The sequence below is a fragment of the Acomys minous genome (assembly GCF_964271855.1).
Source record: "Acomys minous genome assembly, chromosome: 1".
Lineage (NCBI taxonomy): Eukaryota > Metazoa > Chordata > Mammalia > Rodentia > Muridae > Acomys > Acomys minous.
This window is the reverse complement of record NC_140483.1, coordinates 31,484,600-31,509,272: the sequence shown is the minus strand read 5'-3', so window position 1 is coordinate 31,509,272 and position 24,673 is coordinate 31,484,600. Positions and strand designations below refer to the sequence as shown.

General features: G+C 40.2%; 1 long non-coding RNA gene across 2 annotated transcripts in view; it reads right to left on the bottom strand.

The window, feature by feature from the left end:
- Positions 1-1,480: 1,480 nt before the first annotated feature.
- Positions 1,481-24,673, bottom strand: part of LOC311602761 — a 179,851-nt gene continuing 156,658 nt past the window's right edge. The window contains exons 6-7 of one of the 2 annotated variants that reach the window (XR_014780836.1): positions 7,758-8,020; positions 1,481-1,617 (exon numbers count right to left, since the gene is read on the bottom strand). This is a non-coding gene — a long non-coding RNA (uncharacterized lncRNA). The remainder of the gene's footprint in view (positions 1,618-7,757; positions 8,021-24,673) is intronic. The other variant, XR_014780837.1, reaches the window with a different exon arrangement.

Genomic DNA, 24,673 nt, shown 5'->3' with positions numbered 1-24,673 from the left:
CGATCATCTGCTTCTGTAGACAGCAGTTAGTTGAGAAGTGATGCAACCGGATACAGCGCATTAGCAAAGCAAATTTCTCACATGAAATGTATCTGTACAACTTGGTGATGAGTTGTTGTTTGCCTTTTTTGTTCTTTCCAAATGAGCCAGTTTTACTGAGAAGAGTCACTTGCGTTTGTCAGAGAGGAGAAGTAGAAACGCGACTGATAGGTCAGCAGTTTGAGGATTCCTTTCAAGTAGAAGCAGACACACTCCTTGGTCAGAGAGGATGCAGGGATGTTCAGGTATTCACTACACTGATTGTAACTCTCCTGTGAGTCCCACATCTGTTCACAGTACACACGCTTTGCCTCTAGGGAGCAGGGGGTGTTGCGGTCCCACCTCAATGCAGAGAGATATTCCTCTCTCTATGAATTAGCAGTTGGCCTTTCTCTTCCTAACAGATTCCCTGGGTGGAGTTAAATTATAGCTTACTTTGGTGGGGGATGGGCACTGCTTCTTTGCATATCCTGATTTCAAGAAATTCACTCCAAAGCTCTCTAGGAAGCACCCTTGAAGTCTCCTCACTAGGCTTGAGGTTGGAAAGCTTGAGTGCTCCCGTTCCTTTCTGCAGGAGCAGTGGGAGGATGTCTTGTAGTTCAACCTAGAAGGCCGTGATGTTACCGTCAATCTCTGCTTTTCTTCCCATTGGCCTCATTCTACATCCTCCTGGATCTGACTGAAGTTTCTAATGTGCAGGCAGTGGGAGAGCTTCTGTCTAACTCCTGCGTGTTGGGGGGAGGGGGGCAGTTATCTTGGTGTCACTCTAGTCTCTAGGAATCAGGTCACATTGTACCAGTTCAAGCTGACTTGTTGAGTACTACTTTAGTTCTGGTTTTACTCTTACATGTTTAAAGACGTATGGGAGACTTGTAATAAATGTAGAAAATGTAAAAGCCCCGAACGATCAGCACAGAGTCAGTCAAACAAAGGCCAAATTAAAAGTCAGAGAGGAAAAAAAGTATTGATCAGTAAAGTTGGACATGATCAAATACTATCAAAGAAACAGAAAACATTTTTTTTTAGCCTCTTGATAGCTAAAGAAAATTAGAGAAGCCTTCTTGCCTGTGTTTTTAAAGTACACTGCTTTATTAGAAGAAATATTTTTTTTTCTAGGGCTGACATGAAGCACACAGCGCTATGTTCACACTGAACAGCCTAGACTGAGAGATAGAACCCATTCTTCATGCCACGTAAAGCTACTGGTTTCTGATGCCAGTCAACAACTGTACGAGGTTCAAAAAAGTTGAGTCCAAGACCCAGAAACATTGGAAACCCTTGTAGTGTCTGTAATAACACATGAGAAGGTCATATGACCTTAAAATCTTTGGAAATGCTTGTCAACAGAAAAACGGAAATTCAATGGACAAAGCACGTTATTAGCTTGAAGCAATTTCCTCATCTCTTGGGCATCACAAGCAGCATGGGAATCCTCACCTTCAGGGTGCAGAATAGTTGCTCCTACTCTGCCCTTTCAGTCCGGGGTCCCTGGAAGGTTGACTGTGTCTCTCGCAGGGCATCAAAGGCCATTTTCATTCGGGCACATGTGTTCTAGGGGAACCAGGCTCGTTTAGTTTCCTAGAGTCAAAGAGACAGAGAGCTTTGTAACTGTCTCTCGTCTTTGTGTCAGTCATGCTTCTTGGCTGACTGGCTCATCTCTGGAAGGAATTTGATAATCTAAAGTCCAGGGTCTAGTGACGCCTGCTCCAGAGTCCTTGTTATCTATATAACGAACCAATAAGGGGCTCATAACTTTGAGTGGTAGGGCTAACACAGCAAGCAGTCCTTGCACACCCTGGATAATCCAGGCCCTCAGCTGTCCTTGATCCCTGTTCCTCACCCCATCCCCTACTGTTCTTAAATAGTCTTTCCTCTTGTCAACAAAAACTGGTTTCAGGAACATAGTTAATGCAACTAAGGAGAGGAGACTTTTAGGCTTTTTTTTTGGTACTAAAGTGAAGTGGCCTAATGTAATGGCGTCCTTCACTTTATCCCTCAAAAACCCATCCTACTGGCTGGGCCAGCTGCCCAGAGAAGCAGTCAGGGCCCAGTGACTCACTCAGTGATCAGCAACAGAGCTTTGCAGAGTGAGGTCAAGACTCTGCATCATGTTTATTCAGGAAGAATGGAAGCCAGCAGGTGATTCTTCAGATTCACCTGGTTCAGCAGAAAGTGACTCTAGTCCTGAGGAACCAGTTGGAACGAGTTTTCACAGCACTGACAGGTTATGTTTATTAAAACTGTGTTAATAAAAAACCCTACTGCTTTATGAGCACAACATTGGATCTCAGCTGAACAGTTTTTTTTTTCTAGGTATTTTTCCCCAAAATCAAATCTTCTAAACAAATAAACAAAATAAATACAAAACCCAAAGTTGGCCATGTTCATAACCCATCTCTCATCCCAAAAGGAAATAGTCTTTATATCTTGTGAGTCTGAATGGAGGTTGGGGCGTCTAGTGTTCACAACCTGATGCTTACTTACAGCTTGAATATTGGTACGCTAAAGCATTTGAGCCTTGCCAGAGTCAATACCACATTATCCACCTTATAGTCTGTTAACCCCTAAATACTTTCCTCTAATCCAGGATGATCCCCTCTACCTCAGATTGGCAAACACAACTTACATGAAAGAAAAGGGACACCACAGCTCCTTATACCCAAACTGGGTCTCTTACTGCTGGCCACGCAAAGTCTTCACTGCCCTTCGCCTTTTGCATTTTACCCATCTAACCAGTCAGGAAATGACGCACGTGTATATGTTCCCCTGTTCTTTCTCCTCTCTCTTTCTCTATCCCATCTTCCTCCCTTTTCCTTGAATAGAATCTGATCTCTTTTATGTGCCAAATGATTATTTTTAACAACTTCATAGCTAATTTTGTAGCTATTCAAGCCTACTGTGTATGTGAAGCTACATATAGTAGGAAAGTTAACCTGATAAATCACAAAAGTACAGAGCTAATGAACATCTTACAAAAAGCCAGTTACTAAATCCCCTTCCCCACTAGTCTCCTGTATTCTACAGGTACTCCAACCTAATGAAGGGCTTTAAACGTTCAATGTTGGGATCCATGTATATGTAAAAAGATGTACAGTTTGTCTTTCTGTGTTGGGGTTACCTCAGTATGATGATCCCCAGTTACATTAATTTACTTGCAAATTTCATATTTCTTTATACTTAAATAAAATTCATTGTGTGTAGATAGCATACAGATCTGAAGTGAGGGAGGACAGTAGGACACACGTGGACAGAGGCTGATGGGAAGGGAGGTTTAAAAGGATAAGAGGATAGAGCACGATATTTTTTAAAAGCCCTATGGAAACCTACTACTCTATTATATATATTTCACATGAAATAATTGAATTTGATTACCCTACACAGGACAGTGCTCTTCCCATAATCCTTTTGCTGCCAAATAAGAAGCTCAACCCAAGCCGGGCAGTGGTGGCACATGTCTTTAATCCCAGTACTCGGGAGGCAGAGGCAGGTGGATCGTGTGAGTTCGAGGCCAGCCTGGTCTACAAAGCAGGTCCAGGACAGCCAAGGCTAGACAGAGGGACCCTGTCTCGAAAAACTAAAAAAAAAAAAAAAAAAAAGAAGAAGAAGAAGAAGAAGAAGCTCAACCCTAGGTGTGGTATACCTCACCTTGAGTTGTTCAAAGGTGTCACAGAGGCCTCAAACAATGTAGGCTATTGTCAGGGCTCTTGGTCACTCAGTATGTGATGGTTGGGTCTTATTATCAAAGACGCCACATACAGTGTCACAGGGCATGGAGAAATGAAGTTGAAATTGACTAAGAAGCTTCCTCTCTGCTATATAACTTTCTTAAATACCAGAAGGTGCTGTACCAGCTGCTAGGGTGTGGGAAGTGTACTCTGTGAATTACAGTAATGATCAATATGGTAAGATATGAGCATGAGTGAAATAGTGGCAGAGATGTTATAGAGATAACCAACTGATGACTGATTGGATTAAAGGCGCACTCCATAGGAGAAAATACACACCTAACACTATAACTCTGAACAGGAATTCATGATTGGGGAGCTCATAGGCCTCAGACATGAACTTACTACTAATATTTTGCTAAATGGACTTAGTATTAAACTATTCCATATATTCATGTCTCTATATCTACAGATTAGTGAGGCTCCCATGCCTCATTAAAGAAGCTGCTTTGTGTAGTGGACAGCAGTTAATGTAGAAACTCTACAACTGGTTAAAGTGAGGAGAACAAGTCCCTGTAGAGTGCTGAGCCACAAACAGGACATCTATATCAAATTCCCTTGTGGAAGAGGAGGCAGAAAGATGGTAAGATCCAGAAGCTGGGTAGGAACAGGTTGAAATGTTGCCTTCTGTACATGGTAGGGCATTTTATAAGCTCACAGCAGCTGCATTTGCCTACACAAGACCTGTAGAAGGTCAAGCCAATCAATCTTCCAGGAAGAAGAAGGTGCTCACAAGCAGTTAATGACCACTTGGGGAAGGAGGGTCATTTTTTCCTTAAGGACACGGTCCTTGGTAGAGCCACTACGATCCAGTGAATGACTCCACAACCCTGAAGATGGGAAGCACAAATGTACTCAGTGGGTTAATTTTTTAAAAACACACTGGGAGGCAGAGACAGGTGGATCATTTTGAGTTGGAGGCCAGCCTGGTCTACAAAGTGACTCTAGGACAGCCAAGGCTACACAGAGAAACCCTGTCTCAAAAGATATAGATAGATAGATAGATAGATAGATAGATAGATAGATAGAAAGAAAGAAAGAAACAAAGAAAGAAAGGACATGTAGTTGGAGATAGGTTCAGGTATTGGTTAGTAGTTTTGGGAGGTATAAGGAAGAGTGTAGGAAAGCATTGATAAAAACTGTATATTGAAAAGATAATTAATCTAAAATCTTTCACTTGAGAATGAAAAAAAAATCCTGACACACAGCGATGTTCAATGCAACGCAATAATAGGAATCTGGACCTCCAAATCTTAGCCCCACTCTTTTTCTACCAGATCTTTAGAAATTATATGTTATAGAAATGAAAGAACTATAACAAAAGAATATCACATTTCACGTTAATTGGTAAAAGGAGATGTTGGAATTTTATATAATGAAAAGTAAAAGGTAGGTCTCCAGACAGAGTGTGAGAGATGTGTTCCCACGGCCAAGTAGACGGCGTATGTGGAGACCGTGGGTGAGAACTGACACTAGACAGCACGGAGAGCAAATCCGAAGAACATTTTTTTATTTTGCTTCTCAGCAACTTAGATTTAGATTTTTAAAGTTTGACTTCACCTGAATTATGCAAAAGATGAATGGGGCAGGCAGGGCAAGACCTCCTAAGAGCCCATTGTGATTTTCTGGGTGAGGAATGTCTTCAGTGGCAGAAGTGATGGGGAGGTGGGCAGCCTGACACAGATACAACAGAAAAACAAACAAACAGACAAACAAACATGGACCTCAAGCAATAAGCAGCCCACAAGGTGACTTATTTATCTTTCATTTGTCACAGAAACTGTTTCATTTTGGATACATTTGTTTTAATGATAAGTGGACAAAATTATTTTAAAATTATTTTAACTGAAATAATCAGAGATTTCTTGCGGTGTTGGCAGTTCTAACAGCATAAGAAGGTGTTTCCCCAAATTATTTTAGTATTAAAAGAAGATCGCAAAGCAAAAATCAGTTCAAATATCTTTCCCCTGGGGTCCTTCTGCATTTCACAACCAAGCAGAATTTGTGACATTGTTTTCTATGTGACCATGATGCTGGGTATTTATTCATATTGTACTAAATAGCTGTAAAAATATTTATTTCTCCTACTCTGCTGTAATATCCTTGAGAACATATACATACTTTGGTTTGGTTTTCCTGAGACTCCAGTTCCTCAAATGAGCAGGTCATCAAAGCTTTGAGTGTACACATTTCCCCATTATTTTACAAGGATTCCAGCTACTTATGTTAAGTCTACAAAATTTCTTTCATGTGGTGTCAAACATGTGTTCAAACGGGAAATTGTGTGTGTGTGTGTGTGTGTGTGTGTGTGTGTGTGTGTGTATGTGTGTGGTCTGACTTGTTATTAGTAAGCTTGTTCTGGTCCTAACATAGCATCACTTCCTTTTTTATGTCAAAGTTCTTTCAAACATTCTATTTTGAAATTCTGGTGTGACTAAGATCAAATAGTTTTGTTTTTAGCCCGTATAATTGTAAAATGCATCATATTTTTGAAATATTACCATATACTAGATATGCTGCATTTTTTTTCCTGTGCAACCCTTTGTATTAATTACCTTCTTATTGTTTTGAAAGAGTATCTGACAAATGCAACTATAAGGAAAGAAGTTTGGGGTGCAGCCCCAGGGGCACAGTCCCTCACGTCAGGGAAGATGTGGTAGGTTGAGCAGGAGGCAGCTGGTCACATGGCATCCACAGGCAGGATGCAGAGTGATGAATATTTTCTTTTTATCATACTGGGACCCAAGCCCGTGGAATAGTGATGCTCACAGGGTCAGCTCTTCCCCACCAGCCTGCTCAAAGGCTTGTCTCCCAGGTGATTCTAGGTTCCATCACGGTGATGGTTCAGATACATCACCAAACCCTTACAACAACTTGTTGAAACATCTCAGTTTACACGTGAAGAACGTGAAGGAGAGAGCCATTCAGTAGCTTGGCTCAATCCACCCAACTAGTAAAAAGTAAAGTCTAACTTTAACAGCCTAAATCCATCTCTCATTCTTTTAACCCACCCATAAATAGAATTTTATTGAAATTTCTTCTTAAAATTGAAAATATAAATAGTATTTACCAACTTTTGTAGTCTTCTGGAAATTCTCTAGTCCTTTCTTACTTTATTATTTCTCTTATCTCTAACGTTTTCAAGACATTATGAAATCTTGTTAAATGTATTTTTAGCAAAGAGAAAGAATCCAGTACAGTGGATAGAGATAGGCTAACACAAAACCACAGGAGGCTTAGAATATTTTTACCTCTTATGTGAGTTACACCAACTAGTCCCATAGTAATTCATCCAATCAAATATCTGTCTTAAATTCTTTTCTTTCTTTTAATTCTCTAGATATCCAGGCAGAGTTGGTTAAATTTTCAATAGATTATGCTTGAGTGTTGCACTCACCTCTATTACTTTAATATATTTCATTATATATTTTACATTTATTTTCATATTTTTCTTCTTACTAGACTATCAACTTCTTAATAGAAACAAATGTCTTCTCATTATTAGTGTCAGCATTTGTATTATATTTGATGCATAGCAGTTGCTTAATAAATATTACTAAGAGAAATTGGAACGAATGCTAATAAAACTCAGAGGGTCACACCCAGAAAGAAAACATGAAATGAAATAAGGGCTTGTTGAAAATAAGGGTTCTAGCAAGAGGAGAGAGAGATGAGAGAAGAGAGTGAGGGATGAAAATAACTAAATTTTATTGTGTAAATGTGTGAAGCCATCAAAAAAATTTTTTTTAACTAAAAAGGAAAGTGGTGAAAGCAATGTGGGTTCTGAAGACCTCAGGATTTTACTTTATCATAAATGTTAACATGGCTCTACTATCAATAAGGACTCAAGTATTTATATTGTTTAATTAGTTCCTTTAAACAAATAAAGAGAAAAAAACCACAAAAAAATTAGTTCCCTTTTTTAGTGCAGATTTTCCAGATTACAAACGTCACGCTAATTAAATCTGAAATGGGTGGTCTGGTAGCACTTACCCAAAGTATGGTTAGAAGTAGCATTTCCAATCGCTAGTTCAGTTTTCTTTCTTGACATTCTCTACTATTAGGACTGGAGAGAGAAAGCAGGTGCTAGCTTGGTATTTTGAAGGATCAGAGTGAGCCTGATGTGTGGAGGAGAGAGCACTGCCAGATCCAAATATTATCCTAGAAAAACACTGGCTCGCATCCTTCCTTCCATCTTTCCTTCAAATGGTGGGATAATGGTTGATACACTCCAGGAAAAGTTTCCATGCCGCAACCTGAAGCATTAGACAAATGAGGTTATTAGTGATTCTTTTTCCTGGGTCATTGTTAATGTATCTTCTCTCATTTTTCCACTTCTGCTTTCACAATGAAAATAGAGAAGTTTATCTAAAGGATGAGAGGAAAGGAAAAACCTTTGCATAAATTCTTTTTCTTTTGAGCTTCTAGGAAAATCAGAGCTCTATTGGGAAGTACAATTTCCTCTTTTACTCCCATTGGCTTCGGCTTTATAGCCTTTGATGGCTCCAATTCTCTCAGCACTGGTCAATTACCCCTTCAGAGCAATCTTTTCTCATTCAATAGCCCTCTCCTGTGTGATGGGTGATAAAAGCCATTCAGCCTTTTCTCTCACACTGAGCACCCCACTTGGAATAAGTAGAATTGAAAGAAGAGATGCCAAGCAGTCTGTGATCTGTCTTTGTCACTTATGCACCATGCTTGGTTAGTGCCCTTCAAATTTGGCACTGATTTTCATGAAAATGAATATTAGAGTGTATTTTTTGGTGAACAAAAAGAGATTTATTGTTCACGTTTCTAGGAGTGAGCAAGTCTAAATTAAGACACTATTTGACACAATGTCTTGTGAGGATGTGTTTCCTAGATGGGCATTTTTGCTGTAACCTCAGGTGGTAAAAATGGTAAGGTGAGGGCCTCTTCTTATTGAAATATATGTTTCTGGAAATTAAAACATAATCACACAATGTTCCTCCTTCTCTTTCTTCCCTCCAACCCTGTCCATGTACTCAATCCTTGCTCTTTTCCCAAATTCATGGCCTATTTTTCCTTAGTTGTTGATATGAATACACATGCAGACACAACACACACACACACACACACACACACACACACACACACTCACCCTATACACATATATGTTCATAAATGTATAAATACATGCTTAGTCAATATGTTACTTGTATGTATATGGCTTTAGAGCTGACCATCTGGTGTTGAGAAAACAACTGGAAGGATTGCCCATAGGGAAGGGTATTTTTCCTGCTCTCTGCATTTCTTGGTTGCCTAATAGTTCTTTGTGGTTGAAATCCTGGGCCTCTTTGTAACAGCATTAATTCTATTCACAAATTTTCATTTTCGTAATAGAGTAACCTCTCCTAGTTTTATTTCTGATGTTGTAGTAAATCCCCCTGGTGAAAAGAGTAATTCAGCAGAGAGAAAGGCTTATTTGGCTATAATCCTTTATTTGGGGGAGGTCAAGGCAGGAAGTCTAGGAGCTAGTCCTGTCGCTCCCATAGTTAAGTGCAGAGAGATACCCTCCCATGCTTCCTGCTTACTTCCCGACAGTCTCTTCCACTCTTTCACTCCCACACAGTCTTAGAGTCTTAGACCACCACCACCCTACCCCCCCCCACCAGTGGAATGATGTGCCTGATAGTGAGCTGGGCTTAGTTAACAATCAAGACAATCCCCCTTAGACATACCTGTAGGCTAATCTGATCTAGAGCAATCCCTCATGGAGACTCCCTTTTCAGGTTGTGTCAATTGACAGTTAAAGGTAATCAGTATACTTCCCAAAGACTCCTGCTTCCTCACATGATCATGTTAGGACAAGGATTTTAAGACGAATCTTGGAAAAAGGCATGCATCAGATTATAGCAATAGTTGTGCACTGTTGGAAGGTACCAACATTGCTTATTCAGTCGCTTGTAAAGTTATCTTGGCAGCTTCCAGTTAGGTAATGATGACTAACTGTTACAAATGTGTATATATATATATATATATATATATATATATATATATATATATATATAGTCTTTTTTTGTACAAATGTGAGTTTTCAGGTTAGCTGAGGAAACTTCTCCCCGGCATGGTGTTTAAATCCTATGATGATTATATGGATCAAGATCAGTATCCATGATTATATCTAAAATGTGAGTTTTCAGGTGAACTCGGTAACTCTCAAGTGTCTTCTCTTTGACATAGTGTTTATATCATAGGGTAACTATGGGACCCACACAGTCAGTATCCAAGACTATGTTAAGATGTGTAGACTACAACGGTATGTAAATGAGCCTGTGATCACCTGTCCCTGCTCACCGTGGAGTTATTCTACTGAAACGGAAATAAAGCAGCACTCCAGGACAGGCTTACATTGTAAACAGTCCAGGGAGATCATTTGTTTCTCATCAAAACAGTACGACTTTCCCTTAGTACTGGTAAACAACATTAAAGGCATTCAATGTTACTGGTTAGCTATGCTAATTCACCAGCTAAAGCTTAGTCTGCCTGCCCCTTCTTTGGGTCATCTTTATTTTATTCGCACATAGTCATATTACTTGACCCAAATGAGGGGATTTCTCTCTAGGCCAGTTTCACACAGTCTGGGACTCAAATGCAGGAATATGCTGAGGACTTGGAGTTAGTCTCCCAGAAGAGTTTCAAGGTGCATTAATTTATTCTTCATCCTTTGATAATGTTCTTTTCTACTGCACAACTGGGAGCCTCTGTAGCAGGCCAGCCCTGACAGTCCCTGGGATGGAGTCTTGCAGGGTGTCTGACGCTCCATAGACACCTGAAGGGGCTAAGAAAAGCCCAAGTACTGGTTTTCCTTTTAACAGGGGAAGGGAAGGGGACACACACGCCACGGCACACACTTAGATGTCAGAGGACCACCTTGTGGAGATGGGGCCTGAACTCAGGCTACCAGGCTTGCATGGGAAGTTCCTTTGGCCACTGAGCCACATTGTCAAACCCAATCACTAGGTTTTTGTTGCTAGTGATTATTTGGTTGAGTGGACAGGAACAAAGTGGTTTATGTCCCTTGCCAGTTCTTGTGACAGATGAAAACTGGATTAGCTTCTAGTGGAAGATGATGACTTCAGAACTTTCTATTTAGTTTGCTACAGTGATGAAAAGGTCTGGCTCATTAGTTTTCAGGGTTTGACGTCCTTTCCATGCGTCTGAGAACTTCCTCTTTTCACAGAGGAAGCATATTGCACTCATCAGATGCATTTCCTACACTGTTGCTGTAGTCTTCCTGTGCATCTGTAGTACAGTGCCACAGACTGGGGGTAGTTTATAGGAAGTGGAACCTTATTTCTACAACCTGGGGTCTGGCAAGTATAAAAGCAAGCAGACAATGTCTTATTTTACCTTACTTCACCCTCACCAAGCAAATAGGAGGGCAGGAGAAAACAACTCTACCGCCACTACCAAGTCTTTTTTATTCTAGCCTTCATCTATTAGTGTTGGTGGGTCCCTTTTGGTCTGCATGCTCCCTCAGATCCTCAGCTGCCAACACACAGGTGTGCTGGGGGCTAAGTGTCTAGAGCTTGAAATGATTGCGGAGGGCAACTTTAGATCACAGTAAGTTTCTTATTGTAGCTCAAGAATATACGGCTCAGCAGCCCACTTGTCTCCATCCCACCTTCTGAAATAGTAGCTAACTATAGGAAATTTAAACCATATTTGAATTTTGGATGGCAAAATGTAACTTTACGTTGCGTAGACAATAATAGCGTGGTTAAGCATCTCAATGACAAGCACAGTGGACCACTTCCAAAACTCGGTTTTCTCATCCAAAAAAAGACGGTTATGATGGTCATAAGTCGGATGCGGATACATTATCTTGGTTGATTTTATTTTCTTTTAAAAGTGTCTGCTATGGAAACATCTATAGCCCTAAACATTGCCTTTTACTGATAAACGTAGCAGCTAAAAGTCCTACTATTGATCCAGCTTGGAGCTGCCCTGCTGGAAATCGACAAAATAATAGAAAGACAAAGATTTTAAAGAATGTTACCATTCTCAACACAGGAATATCAAAGGGCTGAGAAACACTTAAAGAAATGCTCAACCTCCTTAGTCATCAGGGAAATGCAAATCAAAACAACTCTGCGATTCCATCTTACACCCATCAGAATGGCTAAAATCAAAAATTCAAGTGACACCACATGCTGGCAAGGATGTAGGGAGAAAGGAACACTCCTTCATTGCTGGTGGGAATGCAAACTAGTACAGCCACTTTGGAAATCTATCTGGTGCTATCCCCAGAAAACTGGGAATAGGGCTTCCTCAAGACCCAGCTATTCCATTCCTTGGAATATATCCAGAAGATGCTCCAGCACACAACAAGAAAATTTGCTCAACCATGTTCATAGCAGCCTTCTTCATAATAGCCAGAACGTGGAAACAGCCTAAGTGTCCCTCAGTAGAAGAATGGATAAAGAAATTGTGGTACATATACACTATGGAATACTACTCAGCTATTAAAAACAAGGAATTCCCAAAATTTGTGGACAAATGGATGGAGCTAGAAATGATCATAATGAGTAAGTTAACCCAGAAGCAGAAAGACTCGAATGGTATATACTCACTTATATCTGCATACTAGCCCAAGGGGTATGTCCCATGAAAGCCTTCACTTACCAGGAAACTGGGACAGAGGGGAGGACATCCCATTGAGACTCTGGATGAGAGAAGCATGGGAGAATAGCAAAGTAGAAGGATCCAGTGGGTCCTAGAAACCTACAAGTAGAACATTATGGTAGGCAGATTTGGGCCCAGAAGTCCCGCTCAAACTAAGGCACCATCCAAGGACAATACACGTGGTAAACTTTAAACCCCTACCCAGATCTAGCCAATAGTCAGAACAGTCTCCACAATTGGGTGGAGAGTGGGGTATGACTTTCTCATGTACTCTGGTGCTTCACATATGACCATGTCCCCTGGAGGGGGAGATCTGGTGGCACTCAGAGGAAGGACAGCAGGTTACCAAGAAGAGACTTGATACCCTATGAGCATATACAGGGGGAGGTAATCCCCCTCAGGAACAGTCATAGGGGAGGGGAATAAGGGGAAAATGGGAGGGAGGGAAGACTGGGAGGATACAAGGGATGGGATAACCATTGAGATGTAACAAGAAATATAAATTAATAAAAAAATAAATAAAGAAGCATAAAAAAAAAGAATGTTACCAAGGATCAAATGGCTAGAGAGGTGACACTGGTAAGATGACTTTGGCATTTGGGCTTTGGAAATAGAGACATAGACCTGCTTTTGAGGCTTCCTGCTCACCTGATTACCTTTCTACCTTATCATACATATCTGATTTATTCAATCTTTTATGATTTGTGTCATCTTAAATGTCTGCTCCTATAACCATCATTTCCCTTACGCCATGCACTACTGGTATTGGTCTCTTTAGGCCCTTTGTTTTTGCTTTTTCTTCTTTGTTTGTTTTTGTTTTGCTTTCTCATCTTTTAATAACATGTGGAGCTAGCTTACGCTTAACTTCTATCATGGAGCTGAAAAAGTCAAGCTTACCTCTGACATTGCAAATAGCCTACTGTCACTTCTTCGGCATAAGATGGAAGACTGGGAATTGCTCTGGTGTGACCTGGTGAACGTGAGTAGTCAGAATAAGAAAAAAAAGTAGACTATATTCCTAAAGAGAGAGGACATAAAAACCTTCAGGAATTCTCAAAATCAGCCTGAGGCAACAGAACAGCTGCCAAATACTTGCCAAATACTTGTTTCATAAGCATGAGAACCCAAGTTTGATCCCAGAACTCACGCAAAAAGCCTGAATACTGCAGAATAGCTGTAAACATTTACTATTAATACACATAGGTATTGTGGCAGTTATTACTTAACTCACTATCATATCAATAAAAGTACACAGACACCTGTTAAATTTTTTACTAGCCTTTAAACCACTGGGGATGGGCTTGCTATCTCTCAGATCAAACCCCTATGTTATTTGCTTTAATCATTCCTATCTGAACTACTTCCCACCCCAAATTCTCATAAATTCTTGCACATGTTTTCCATTTGGACTGGTTCTCTCCATTTCCAGATCCTTAGAGCAAGCTCCTCCCAGTCACGTGGTTCTTCTTTATGCTAACCCATGGCACTTCTCTTTTTTCCTCCTCTCCTTCCCTCTCCCCTCTCCTTTCCTCTTCTTCCCCCTTCCGTGTTCCTCCTGTCTTCCAAGACCATGAACCTTAGCTCTGCCTATCTCTCTTCTGCCCAATCCAGGTATAGGTGTTTTATTGGCCAATAGGGATGATTTTGGAGGCAAAGTTACAAATGTCATTTTGGCTACGTGAGGGTTTGCTTATAGAAAAGTAAGCAGAAAGAAAGCAATTAAGATCTGAATACATGGTCACTCCAGATCATCCACCACACCTGTGTGGTGGTAGTCACTTGTAACCTCAGTACAGGACAGGCACACAGGAAGCTTGCTGGTCATCTAATTTAGTCTAATTACTGAGCTAAAAGCCAATGAGAGTGCTGTCTCAAAGGCATTGGATAGCATTGATGATAACGTCACTTGAGGTTTTCCTCTGGCTTCTACACATACTTATACACATATATACCTAAGAACATGCATACATATACACACATGACACACATACACACACATACACATATACATTAAAAAAGAGAGAGAGAGAGAGATCCACTAAGGTATCTTTAAAGCACGGAGAAAAAGAAGTAAGCCAAGTGGACACAGTCTGTGTTGGGAAGGGGAACAGAGCCTCATCCAAAATCTGTGGGAGCAGCTCATTTTTTCTCTTCTGAGTGGTATTTGGGATAGAGGTCTAAAAAGTAGACTGCCCAATAAGATTCCTAAATAAAACTAGTAGATCTGTCTCAACCAATAGATGTGCACACTGTGACACAGCAAAACAAGCAATGTGGAAAACCAAGGCAGCTTGAGTCCTCCAGAAGATCAGAAGACCTTAACTGCAGAATAAAAATATATTGAAATAGGTAAAATTCTACTTGAAGACTTTAAAAGTTTGCTGTTAAAAATTATAGATGACCTAAAGGACTATAAAAATAGTAAATGAGTTCAATTCAGGACCCGGTCAAGAAAGCCAGTGACATAGAAGAAACACAATCAGCAGATGGGCCAGAAAATGAGCATTGATAAAAATAATTAGCAACATGAAAGAAAAATTCAATAAGGACATCAAAAATTGTGAACTGATCTGGAAAAACTAAAGGTGCAAAGGATCTTTTTAGTGAAGTGATAACAGGAAATCTTCCAAATCCAAAGAAATGGACAGACATCAAAGGCATTTAGAAACTCCAAATAGTCATGACTAGCAAAGAACCTCTCATGACACATGCTAGCCAAGATACAAAAAATATAAAGCTGAGAACAAAATTTAAAAAGCTAATAAGAGAAAGATGCTAACTCATATACAAAGAAAACACATTAAAATAACACCAGGTCTCTGATCAGTAATCCCAAAAGCCAGAAAAAGAGTTGAACACTATATTTCAGGCCTTAGAAATAAATACCTGCCCACCAACATTGGCAGAGCCAGCAAAACTGTATTTTAAAATTGGTGGGGGAAATAAGGACACATCAAGAAGATTAAACTGCAAATGATTCTAAAAGGAATTCTGCACAGAGGGGCAGGAAAAACAGTTTCCATCATGAGAATACAGGAAAGAAATGTTTCCTGAGTAGGATGGGTGAACAAAGGAAATCGAGAAATCAAGGAAGGAATCCATCATACCCAACACAATAAACAAGCAATCCCTGGTACCAGTTGGGAAAATAAATAACAATCCAATCAGCCAGAAAAACAACAATGAAGTTACAAGAATTACTAAATGTCTCCCACTGATAATTTTAAATGTAACTGGCCTCCACTCACCAATAAAGAAATGGTGTGACTGATGAAACTGAAACTGTTTCAAACGACTGACTTATTCTGTATATATATAACGGATTAACAAGGTTGACTATATTTCTAAAACTCTCCCTGGCTCTTGGTCTTTGAAAAATAAGAAATTAAAGAAGAGATATATATGTCTTGAGATGATTGAAAATGTGAACATGAGAGGATCCAAGATGGCGGCGCTGATCATATACCGTGTCTGATTAGCAGGACAGCAGTGACTGTGTAGCAACCAAAGGACTGAGTTGAAAGCTATGAAACAACAGTGCTGGTGTTTGCCAGGTAAGTGAGGAACACCAAAGGAAAGTGAGTCTAGCCTTGGGCCAGCCAGCTAATCCACATAAAAGTCGCTGGGTCCCTGCAGGCAGGTGCACAGTCTCCAAAGTCTAGCCACATGCCTGCCAGCGTGGGCTGGCAAGATCAGCACCGAAAGATGAATGGACTAGAAATATGGCTGATGCTGGATCTCATGTTTATGATGCTACTCTGATAGGAGAATTAATTTCTAAGTGTTGAGGAAAATAAAAGTGTCAGAGGTTTTAACTGGGGTAAGCAAGGTCACTTGAAAAAGATTTTAGGCAAGCCATTCCCAGAAACAATACTTTTTTTCTAGAGATAATTTAAAATGAAGGCCACAGCCTTCTGGAGTATGCAAAAAGTGTGGCAGAGGCTGCATTGGACTAATTAATGCAGATCAGCAAGAGACACGCAGGGTATCCCTTTGCCAATGGGAAATACCCTAGGGAGCCTTATATCAAATTAGATTAAAGCCTTCCCTGTCAGCGCTGAAGAAACTTGTCCACAGAGCAGTTAAGAGATTAAATGCCTGCTGTTAAAAACAACACTGCTCTGGATGTAATCAAGGGCAGAGCAGCTTCAGTAGAGAAATCAAAGAATTCAGGAGAGACCAGAAAACAAGTGTTTTGGCAAACTGCTATAAATAATCAGAGAGCAAAGCAAAACAATGCAAATAAGAGGTGTTGGAATGGAAGGTTTAGTGGACATAGAAGCAGATGTAAAATAATTTCACCAAAATCTTGGCACCCAGATTGGCCTCTTCAGGAGGTAAATATCCAGCGTCTAGGGATTGGAACTTTATCTCAGGTAGAGCAAAGTTCAAGATGGGTTGAGTGTATAGTGCCAGAAGGGCGAATAGAAAAATTAAAACCATATGTGGCTAATATAGCCATGAATTTATGAGGATATTTGGTTGCAGCAATGGAAAACACAGATTGACATTTCTTCAGTCTCAGGAACAAACCATAAAGAATTATTCTAAGAAAAATATTAGAAGGTATTATTAAGAACAGCCACAGACCATTCAGGTTGTTGATAAGCAGGACACAACAGCAGTTGGTCTTTCAAAGGTATGAATTTCCCTACCTTTATAATGGTTAACTAGGCACAAACAAATAAAAATAAAAAATGTTTTCAAATGACAATTTATCAAAGGCACACTTGCCTTACTGGCATTAAACGAAAAATGGGTTTTCTTAAATCACGTGTCTTAATTCTATGTTAGAATGTTAGACTGTAGATTCCCATATGGCTCATGACATCTTGAACATCAGCTTTTGAGTTTTCTTCTTAAATAAAGAGGGTAATTGTTATTGTTGTTTAGTACTAAAAACATAGTTAAGAGATTTAAAAATGTTTTAAGTAAATTCAAAGAGTCACTACAGTTCAGTCTTGTTCCCTGCATCTCTGAGAGTTGGAATGACTTGGAGCTAAGATAAAATATTTGAGCAGGGAGGTGGTACCCCATGTCTTTAAGCCCAGCAGAGACAGATGGATATCTATAAATCATTTGTTTTCTAAACTCTAGAGTTAGAGTGAACAAGGTGGTGGTGTCAAATGCCTTTAACCCCACCACCGAGGGACAAAACTCAGGTATAGCTTATAATTTGTGTGTTTGCACACTAGAGAAGTCACATACCATATTTACAGATTATTATACAAAAACAGAAAGGCAGCTAATTTCCAACAGGGACAGGAGCAAAGGACAAGTTTTGCGACTGCCGGTAAACCCCTCTAGCTTTCATCCCAGCAGCTCCATTCTGAGTCTTCATTGGTAAAATGAAACATTTGAGATTTTGTTAAAAGCAACAGCTTTCTTGATTGATTCTGGAGGGACCTACATAATTGGACAACTTGAATGGGTTGGAGTTTCAGGACTTAGAGAAGATACAAAGATAACGGACAGGTGAGTAGCTGGGGGTGGAATCTTCAAGAGTTCACCTGCTAACTGTGAGTACACATCACAGCTTGCTTACAAATATTTTGGTGAAGTTCTATTTCAAGAGGACTAGATCTTCTGAACGTCAGATAGATGAACAAGGTAGCCTTCACGGTTTCTAGTCAGAGAAAGGTTGGCTACCAGAACACGCTGTCACTACCTCCTCACTCAGCCCTTGCTTGGCCCGTTCCACCCTTTGCCTCTTTGCCTTCATTAGCTAGATCTTGTATCTACAATACCAGAAGTCATGAGGCAGGCATGCTTTACTCATGAGTACTAACTAGCATGGCTTTCAGCATAATGGTACATGTTTTCTATCTTTTAAAGCCCAGAATGCACTTGTGAAATTGTTGGAATTCCCTGGGCCCATCTGAGACAGGAAACTTTGGGTGGCTTTGGTGCATCATGTTGCAAGGTTTGATCATGAGACTTTCTTTTTTTGAGGTTCCAAAACTCACAAATCAGCAGACAAGCAGGAGCTCACATCTGGAGGCTAACAGTTACTGTTTTGGTTCATACTGGGAGATGAATCAGAGGTGAGAATGCGACGTCATGGACCAACACTCCCTTTTTTATCAATGCATAAAGCCATCTATCTGTAAAAAAAAAAACCTGAGGAGGATATTCTACAAACACTCTCTCATTTCCTAGGTGACCATGGGGAGTTTAAAAGTAGGAACACCAGAAGTTTTATCTACCAGAGCACAGCCTGGCTTAGGATTTCTCAAGAATTTGTGGCATTGTGTGGGGCTTTCTGTTAGAGCATCTGCAAGCAGTTGCATTCAGTCGGACAAGATAAAACCCTAGAATTTTGCCAAATTTCCAAGGAAAAGTCCTCTATGATAATAAAAATAATAGCAATTAATTGAGAAGGTACATTGATAGGGGCTGACTTCAGCACATGATAGATGAATCTTCACAGTGGAGCTACAAGATAACAATATTAGCACCATTTAACAGATAAGTAAGCAGAGGCATGGAGTGGGTCAAGGGCTTGTCCAAGGTTGGGTTTAGGCTGCAGCGCTTTCTCAAACAAGTGAAATAAACACATAGACCCTGAGCTTCTAGAGAATAGAACCTAAGACTCTTGTATCGGAGTCCTTGCATAGCATTTATCTTAAGAAGATTAATTAGTAGTGTCTCGTGACAGGTTAACGAGGACTACAGCCTCCCATGTGCTCCAGTGGTTTCATAACTGTGATGGTGAAATTTTTAGGAGCTCATGCCAGGAAGCTCGTCATTGGCATCCCCTCAACTTTATTCTCCTATATTTTCCATCTTGGAAGAGTTCGAGACAGCTAGAGCTATGCAGCTTATAAATTATAGTTAAGCTGCCTGCTGTGGAGGCCTTGATGCTGCTGGTCATGTTGTGTCCACACGCAGGAAATGGCAAAGGACAAGTACTTGTGCTAAGGCGATATCACTGTTTCGTGGTTTGGCACGGAAGATCAAAGAATGCTGCTATCACAGTAAGGGTGAGAACTGAAGTACACCAAAGCCCTTGGGACAGTTGGGACTTTTCTGCTTATCAGTGTCAAATGGTCAGATGACAGGTCGGTGGGGTGTCAGCATCACAGGGTTAGGTGCTTCCTTCTTTTTTTTTTTTTTAAATCACCTCTTTTATTTTTGGAGTTATAATAAAATTACATTATTTCCCCATTCCTTTTCCTTCATCCAAACCCTTCTAAGTACCCATCCTTGCTCTCTTTCAAATTTATAGCCCCATTTCCTTTTCCTTTCCTTTTCTTTTCTTTTTTTATTAATTTATTCTTGTTACATCTCAATGGTTATCCCATCCCTTGTATCCTCCCATTCTTCCCTCCCTCCCATTTTCCCCTTATTCCCCTCCCCTATGACTGGTGCTTCCTTCTTTACGGGCTTTATGTGAGGGAGTTGCACCTTTTCCTCAGGCTGTTGTGTTAGGTAAGTTCTCAGGCCTGGTTTTCATGATATGATTTTAATACACTCATATGCTCATCTGGTCCCAATTCACTTTGCTAAGTTTATAGGGGGCACCATATCTACTCTCAGGGGTAAGTTATTTATCAGTCTGTGCCTTATCAGTGGCAGATGGTGATGCTTATATGCCCAGTGAGGTGCAGAGTGAGCATGTCTTGTGTTCACACTCCAAGTGTAGTTAAATACTACTTACAAAATGACTTTACATTCACAGGTAAGTAGTGAATGTACTCACCCCTCATCAAGAAAATGTCTCCTGCAACAGGCAGAGACCATTACGGAAAATAACAAACAATCAAAATGTGGAGTTGTGGAGCCCAGTTCCAAGTGATACGTGCACAACACCAACTGTTATGAGGATATCTGTTTATAAATTGGGACTCAGATGTCTTAATTTAGAAAGTTACCAAAATATTTGCTTCCTTTTGGTAAAATAAAACCATGCTAAGCAAAAAGCAAAGAATAAAACAACAACAACAACAAAAAGCCCAACAAACTAAAAATAAAGGCAAGAAATCCAAAGAATTAGCCTGAACCCTTTCTCTCATTTATACCCTGTACCCAATGGTCTATTGAACCCTTTAATAAATGCTCACTTACTATTGTCTTATCTAAGCCTTCATGATATCGCATCTAGATTTTTATATTAGCTTTACAACTAACAATTCCTCCCTTATACCTAGCCATTGTTTATACCGATTCCACATGTTTTAGTACATACATTGTTTTATTGCTTCAGACTGATAAAAAAAAACTGATCAAAAATCTCAGTTTTCTGGCAGAAGGGTTGGGTGATGTTCTCTTCTTATGATATTTCTCACTCCATTTCCAGATCATGTTTCCCTCTGTTTTTAAGATTCATTTAGCAAGTAACTTTTAGGCAGCCACAGTAGGTAACTACATGTAACTGCGTATCTATGTAGGTTATGACTACATAGGAACAAAGTTCTTTATCTCAATTTTACTCTCCAAATCTTAGGGATGACTCTGATGGTCCTAGCTTGTAGTATGTGCCTTTAATCACCAGAGCAAAATGGTATTCCCTTAGACTTGGCAGGCTGAGTTTCTGTCCACCCATGGAAGCTTGTCACAGAAGACAGCTCATCCAAGCTCACATAAAGTAGGAAGTCAACTCAAGATTACAAACATAAAGGAGAGTACGCTTTTGCTTTGACTTGAACAGGGCAAGAGCTTTAGGACATATAAAGCAACGTGAGCACACTACCCATAGCATGCTCATCACCCCACAGGCACGATGACTCTCAGTCTCTCTCATTCCTACTCTCCTCCACTGTGATTAGTGTTGGGCAAATGTGCCTTTGCTAGTGTCTTAGCGTTACTATCACTATGATGAAACACCATGACCAAAAGCAAGATGGAAAGGAAAGGGTTTATTTGGCTTACACTTCTGCATTGTAGTACATCATTGGAGGAAGTCATGACAGGAATTCAATCAGGGCTGATATTTGGAGGCAGGAGCTGATACCCATGGAAGGGTGCTGCTTACTGGCTTGCTCAGCCTTGGTTTTGCAAGAACTCAGGCCTTCCAGCCTAGGGATGGGACCCACAATGGGTTGGACTCTTCCCCATCAATCCACTAAATAAGAACTCTGGTGCCCCCAATTTGATCACTTCCCTGTGGTGGGGAGGCCTGGTGGCACACAGAGGAAGGGGATGCAGGCTATCTAGATGAGACCTGATAGGCTGTGATCATATGGAAGGGGAGGAGGTTCTCCTTCTGTCAGAGGTCTAGGAGAGGGGAATCGGGCAGAAAAGGGAGAGAGGGTGGGAATGGGAAGATACAAGCAAGGGGGATAACATTCAAGATGTAATCTGAATATATTATAATAAATTATAATAAAAAAACAAAAGGATCTACAGCCTGACTTTATGGGGGCATTTTCTTAACTGAGGGTGCCTCCTTTTACATAACTGTAGCATGTGTCAAGTTGACATAAAAGTAGCCATCACAGCTAGTCTGCCCAAAATATTATACCATTAAAAAGTGTAGCCAGAATATCTTCAAGTCTTTGCTGACTTCCCTCTCACTTCTTCCTTTGTGCCATAGAATACCAATATTTTCATTGCGTTGTGTTGTAGTCATTTATTTGTGTTCCGGTTCATTGTAATAGCACAGTGTGATACTGCTGGATTCTTAAGCCACTGGAAAGGGCACAGAGTAATTCAACAAATCATTACACTGATAAACAAACAAACAAACAAACAAATACATAACTGAGATTTTTTTTGTGATAGAGATCATACTAAAGCTTTTAATTTTTCCTGGATGTAAGGATCCAGGATTCATGAGTTGTATGACTCAACTCACTCTTCTATTCCTTCAACCTTCTCCTTGAACACATGTGCACATGGATACACGTGTACAACGAAGATTCCAGATGGGAAATAGGACCACCTCTTATGGACAAAGTAATTCCCCCATCTTTTCTTGTTGTTCCTTTTGTTTGTATGCAACATAAGGACGTACAGGTCCTTGAAATCCTTTTACGATGAATACAGGAATGTAAACAAAACAGGGGGATAAAGGGTTTCTGAGATGAAGACAAGGAGGTCGGATAAAAAGGAAAGTATGAAACAGAATAATAGGGCCACAGATAATAATACGCCAGACATTTCACTTCTGCTTATTGTTAGCTAAATTTGTCTTGATGATGAGAAAGTGGATTGTGAAACTCTTCCTACTATGTGCATGGTTAGCAGGCGACTTTTCTTTGTGTGATACATAGGTAAATCTGGTTTTGCCTATTACAACCAAATTCCTCTTAGAGAAGGCTGTTCTTGGAAAATGCATTAGTAGACTAAGAATGCTTGGGTTTTCCCAATAGCACATGTGCTGTAGTCCCTAAGCTCTGTGTATCTATTCAACATTTTACAGAACAGCGAGGATTAACATCGCATTAGTTTTTTTTTATTTAAGGAGTTGTATAAAGTCTTTAATAAGCGTGTGAGAAAACATTTTGTAACATGTCAAATACAGTATGAGTCACAAATATCACAGAATAGTAACACTAGATCGGGCAATGTCAGCCTCTAACGTGTTTTCTATGGGGCATGGCTAATAGGTGAATAGAAATAGCTGTACTTTTGAAGTTTCAATATGATTTTTTTTTTGTTTTATATTTTTCTTGAGCAATTTGATTTTTAAAAGGCAGTAATGAAATTGTGAATATACTCATTAACATTTTTCTACTAAACCTGTGAACTCCATAGACTGTTTTTTAAATGAGGATTTATTAAAATGTGGTCAAGAATATGCAAAATTTGTTTTCTCTAAGGAAAAGAAATGAAGAGAAAAAAGGAAGCAACTTTAGATGTAACCACAAGATGAGGATGAATGGTGGGGCTAGGGTGTTCTGCGCAGAATCAGGGACGAGTGGGTGTTTGTTAAGCAGGTCGCTAAGTCAGACACGGGAGAAAGAGAGTGACTCTTCACACACTTGGCTCCTTACATGTGGAGCTGTTTGATTTTTCTCTTTGCTTTGCCTTCTGTTATGTGAAACAAGGACGGCACCTTTTCGTTTTTGTTTCTACACTGAGAATTAGTAATAAAGAAGACGGCAAATTAGCCATGAGGTAAAAGTAAACTTAATGCTTTGCTTTGGAAATGTGTGTTCCCTCCAAAATTAATGCTGTGGAATTTACTAAAGTGTGGTAGTATTAAGATTGCAGCTTCTGTAGGGTGTGCTGGAGTTGTGAGGCAGAGCCTTAACAAATGGCATTAAGGTCTTTGGAAAAGAGTTTTCACATAACATGAGGCTCCCTTTCCTTTCTAACTCATGGGTTTGCAATGAAAACACACTACTTTGGAAGCACTGAGCAGACCTCAGCAGTCACTAATCTTGGAAAGTTTGTAATAGCAACACACAAACAAGGACACTTACCGTCCATGTTTGGGTTAAAAATGGTTTGAAGGTCTTTTAAGTGTACTCTCTCAACTGAAACACATTGGAACAAAGGGCTGGAGAGCCATCCGGCTATGACCTTCAAATAAATATATTCGGCTGTTTTTCCTTTGGTAAACAGGGCTTACCCATCTCCTCTGGCCCTGCCTTTATCAAGTTCAGGGAATGCTGCAAACCATTTCAAGGAGCAATGCTTAGTTCTTTCTGCACCCTAGCAGGTCTGGGCACTTAACACGATGAGGCTCTTTTGAGGATTGAGTAATTGATCCTACTCTTCTTGCCCCAGCCTGGCTGGCCATGATCTAAAGAAACTCTTTCCTCAGACTCGCCCCGCCCTCTAACACTTCCGCTGTGGCACTGAGTGAGCGGTATCACAAATACTGCTGGAGTAAAGCAGAAGGGAGTGGAGGCAGAAAGGAAGCATAGAAAGTACCAGATTGCAGGCAGCCCAGAGCTAAATATAGCCACTCCCAAATACGCCTCCTCATCGATGACATCAGCATGTTCCCTATGTTTTGTGGAAGATTGAAACATGAGAGAAGGAGCCATACTTTTCAAATGGCCGCGGAAGAGAACACTTTTCTTTGCTTCTTTGTGAATAGGGTTCATATATGGGTGCACTTGTGACTTACCCCACCGTGCGCTCATGGACCTAGAACCTAGATGCTGACCTCCGGTGTTAGAACTGTGGGAACAAAATGTGAACTATCTGTACCATTCTCTTTTGCTATCTCAATTTTACAAGGAAGAGGCTGGAAATTGATGAAGCTGCAATCATTATATTGGAGTATTATAAAAAGGAGAGATCCAGAGCGCCAACATCTCTAGAATTATACACATGGCAGAAACCACCCACCCATTCCTTGGTTTTCC